Raw genomic sequence first — 5,062 nt, 5'->3', positions numbered from 1 at the left:
TGCATTGATTTTTATGCGTGGAAAATTTATTGGATTTTATATTGATATACATTTATTTTTAAAATCAGTCTGAATGTGACTCGAAATTTCGGCATTAAAAACAGTTCAGACCGCACCGACATATGCAAAATTTCGTATAATTTTTTAACCGTGCCCACAATATGGGCTGTAATGCTAACAAAAAGAATATGGGCTCCAAAAAACCCGTAAGAATTAGCAAATGGGCTATAAATTATTTGAAATAATGGCAGATGGGATGTATGCTATTTTCCACAGATTTGAGGCTTTCCACAGATGTCATGTATACTATTGGATATCCATCCAATGGCCGTTGTGCACCTTCAATCTCTGCTCTTCCTGCTCCAGCCGGTCAAACAAGCGCCGGCGGGACTGCGTGCTCCCTCCTCCCCGCGGCCGGCTGTGCTACCGCGCAAGCCTCACCGCCCCACCGTACTCCCATCGCTGGCCTAGCCATCCCTCTACTCACCCACACCTGCTGTTATTCTCCAGTGACGGCAGACGAACCAGTAAACCCTCGTACAGTCGTACTCCCCTCCGCGTGGGAAACAAAAACAACTACCGAGTCTTCCCAGCCTCCTTGTCGTTCCCTTCCTAGGCCTCACCGTCGTCCACCGCCCTGGTGCTCTCGGCGTGGCGTGGTCAACGTGGTCAACGACCGACATGCATCTAAAGTGGACTGTACGTGGAGAGGCTGACAGCTGGGTCCATGACCGCATGCAAGGAAATGCCTCCTTATTACGCGCAAAATAATGATTCCTCCACCTGACATCTGGGACCCACTGAAAGGGCCTCTGTATTTCGCGAAAAAAATGTTACCGCCGCTGACAGCTCGGACCCACCAGTTATATCTTCGCACGCAAGGAAGTGCCTCCTTATTACGCACAAAAAATGAATACTCCCCCTGCTAGCTGGGACCCAGTATAGTGGGCCTACTAAGTTGACGGGGATGAAGGGCTTTTCCAACTTAGTCAATATGCACGATTCTAGCTCGACTGACCATACGATGTCCATCCAACGGCCGTAGTGCTTCTTCAACCTCTGGTCTTCTTGCTCCGGCCGCCCAAAGCAGCGCCGGTCGTGCCGCCTGCTCCTGCCTCCCGTGGTCGGCTGTGCTGCCGCGGAGGCCTCACCGCCCCCATACTACTCCCACCGCTGGCCAGGCCAAGTCATCCCTCCACTCCACTCACCCACACCCCCTGTTATTCTGCGGCGACAGCAGCGCAGCCGAACCAGTGAACCCTCGTACTCCTCTCCGCGTGGGCATCCACTGCCGCGTCTTGCCCGGCTCCACGTCGTCCCCTTCCTCAGCCTCGCCGTCGTCCACCGCCATGGTGCTCTCGGTGCGGCATGGTCAATGTGGTCAACGACCGAATTCCATCGGAAGAATACTGTACGTGGAGAGGCTGACAGCTGGGTCCATGGCAGCCGCAAGGAAGTGCCTCCTTATCACGCGGAAAATAATTATTCCTCCACCTGACAGCAGGGACCCACCAGACGCCCACTAGTATTTCGCGAAAAAATGTTTGCCCCTGACTGCTGGGACCCACCCGACGGGCCATCGTATTTCGCGAAAAAAAGTTCCCCCAGCTGTCAGCTCGGACCCACCGGAAGTGCCTCCTTATTATGCACAAAAAAATGAATACCCCCTGCTAGCTGGGACCCACCTTGGTGGGAGGCTGACTTGTGGGCCTACTAAGTTGACGGGGACGGAGGGCTTTGTCAACTTAGTCAATATAAACAATTCTAGCTCTAGTGACCGTACGATTTCCATCCAACGGCCGTAGTGCTTCTTCAACCTCTGGTCTTCTTGTTCCAGCCGCCCAAAGCAGCGCCGGTCGTGCCGCATGCACCTGCCTCCCGTGGCCGGATGTGCTGCTGTGGAGGCCTCACCGCCCCTACTATTCCCACCGCTGGCCAGGCCCTGCGGCGACGGTAGCCTCACACCGCAGCCGAACCAGTGAACACTCGTACTCCTCTCCTCGCGGGCTTCCACTACCGCGTCTTCCCCGGCTCCCCATCGTCCCCTTCCTAGGCCTCGCCGTCGTCCACCGCCCTGGTGCTCTCGGCGCGGCGTGGTCAACGTGGTCAAGGAACGACTTCCATCGGACGTGGACTGTACGTGGAGAGGCTGACAGCTGGGTCCACGGCCGCAACAAGTGCCTCCTTATTATGCGGAAAATAATGATTCCTCCACCTGACAGCTGGGACCCACCGGACAGGCCACTGTATTTCGCAAAAAAAATGTTTCCCTCTGACTGCTGGGACCCACCAGCTACATCTTCGCACGCAAGGAAGTGCGTCCAGGCAAAAAAAATGATTCGCCCCCTGACTGCTGGGACCCACCAGCTACTTCTTCGCACACAAGGAAGTGTGTCCGGGCAAAAAAACGATTCGCCCCCCTGACTGCTAGGACCCACCAGCTACTTCTTCGCACGCAAGGAAGTTCCTGACAGTCGGGACCCACCTGGTCGAAGCGTATGTAGCGTTGTCATTCTGGTCGCGAACGTGTACGTACATATATACTGGTGGATGTAGAGGCGCGCACGTGCCGTAGTAGAGGCGCGCACGTAGCATGTACACGTACGTACAGCGGCCAGGGTGCAAGAAAGAAAATACGGCCGCGTATGTGTACATATGGGCGGGGTCTCGAACGCCTACTCGCGCATACGTATGGCGAGGGCTCGTGTACATGGCTGGGTCGGAACGGAGAAACAACGTCGTCGTCGTGTTCATGGGGAGGCAACGGAATGCGTCGTGTTCATGGGGAGGCAACGGAATGCCTCGTGTTCATCGGGAGGCAACGGAATGCGTCGTGTTCATCGGGAGGCAACGGAACGCGTGGGAGCCAACCGGCTGGGTTGGAACGGAATGCATGATCGTGTTCATCGGGAGGGCTTGGACAGAACAGGCGATGGAAACGAGGCCTGGCGTACCGTAGAACGGAGGAAATGGACCTCCTACGGTCGAAACAGGGGTCCTGTTGATCGAGAGGGGTGTGGCATACCGCAAAACAAAGGAAACGGACCTCCTACGGTCGAAACGGGGGTCCTGTTGATCGGGAGGGGTGTGATGTACCGCAAAACGGACGAAACGGACCTCCTACGGTCGAAACGGGGGTCCTGTTCATCAGGAGGGGTGTGGCGTACCGCAAAACGGGACTCCACAGGATACTGTTCATCTCCATCGTCGACCTCCTCCAGCCTCCACGGGCTACCATCGACCTCCTCCAGCCTCCACGGGCTCCTATTCATCCAGCCACCACCGCGCGCTACTCCACCGGCTACTGTTCAACCACCCCTCCACGGGCACCCCTCCACCGTCTACTGTTCATCCAGCCCTCCACACCACGGGGTCCTGTTCAACCACCCCTCCACGGGCACCCCTCCACCGTCTACTGTTCATCCAGCCCTCCACCACACCACGGGGTCCTGTTCATCCAGAGGCAACGCCATCGCTCACTGTTCATCCAACCCCCCCCCCCGCCTCCGCAACGCTCATTGTTCATCCAATCGATCGGCTTCAGTTAGCAGCAGTAGCGAAGGAATCGCTCGATCGGGTTCAGTTAACAGCCATCGATTGATCGCTCGGGTTCAGTAACGCGTAGCCTGTAGTGCAATCGCTCGGGTTCAGTTAGAGCCCAACGCCTCGCTCGGGTTCAGTTAGAGCCAATGCCTCGCACACACGCGCGTACGTGTACGAGAGAAACGCGCATCGCTCGGCCCCGACCTCCCACCGTAACTGGGAACTCCCCGAAATTTTCTTCCCCCTCGCTTCTACCACGGTTTTTTCCATCATGGACGGCCCAAAGAATGTCATGCAGCTGCGTCTCCGGCCCGCCCAGGATGAAAAGCCCATTTTCTGTCATGATTTTTTTTCATAGAAGTAGGAGCCCACCACATCTATGATGATACCTGGTTTTGTCACAACTATCGTCATAGAAGTGTCATATGTATGACAGGAAAAAAATTCGTTCGGCTCAAATTGTCACGGATGTGTCTTTTTTTGTAGTGAGGTCGACCACATCAAACACGATCTTCTCAGTCCGGTAGTTTAACTCTCCCCCCCCCCCCGAACGTTGCCGGTGGTGTGATCTTCCCTTTAGGATGACACCTATCAGGGTTGATCCCTTGGAAAGTACCTGTAATCTTGAGCTCTTCATCTGCTATCTGGAGTTTGCTGATGACCTTGGGGGAAATTAGATTCAACCCAGTCCTGCCGTCAACCAACATCTTTGTGACCTTGAGGTTGTGGATCGTTGGTGAGACCAACAACAGCAAACGCCCTACCGGGGTGGTGCGGTCAGGGTGATCCTCTTCATCAAAGATGATGGCCGTGCGGGACCACTTGACCGACTTCCGAGAATCTTCTGCTAGCTCCACGGCATTGACCTCACGCGCCCACTGTTTAAGCTGATGGTGAGAGGCCTACAAGGATGCACCTCCGTCAATGCATAGGGCGTCAGTGCCTTTCTGGAACTCCTGCTTGCTGGTTTCCTCTTCATCTCCTTCATCACTCTCGTCATCGCATTCCGCCTTCTCACGACCTTTGGCAGGTTTCCTTTGATACTGAGGGGCCTTGCCAGGGCGACCTCCTCTGTCGCCCCAACCTTTCTGGACAACGTCATCTTGGTCTATCTCTATGTCACACTTCTCGTACACAGCCCTCTGCTTCTTGACGAGTTACTCAACCTGATGACACTCTAGAAGATCGTGGCCCTTAGTCCGATGGATCTTGCAGTATGGCCCTTCAGCCTTCCCAGCCTTCTCGGCAGCCGCAGCTTCCCGACAATCAGTGCACAATGCAACTTCCTTGCCGGGATCCTCGGTCTTAACCTTTTTGTCGATACTTGGAGTGGTCGACCCTTCACCAGCCAGCACTGCTTTGTCCTTGTGCTTCTTGTTGCGTTTCTTGTTCTTCTTCTTCTGATTAGCGGTGTCGTCGTTGTCCTCTGAGTCAACATCAACGCCATCTTCTTCACCAGGGAGTCGCCTCCCCTCCTCTAGTCAGGCAAACTTATCCACCAGGGTGCATAGCTCATCAC

This window comes from Triticum urartu, chromosome 5, assembly GCF_003073215.2.
Source record: "Triticum urartu cultivar G1812 chromosome 5, Tu2.1, whole genome shotgun sequence".
NCBI lineage: Eukaryota > Viridiplantae > Streptophyta > Magnoliopsida > Poales > Poaceae > Triticum > Triticum urartu.
The sequence above is the reverse complement of the archived record's forward strand: the minus strand, read 5'-3'. Positions refer to the sequence as shown.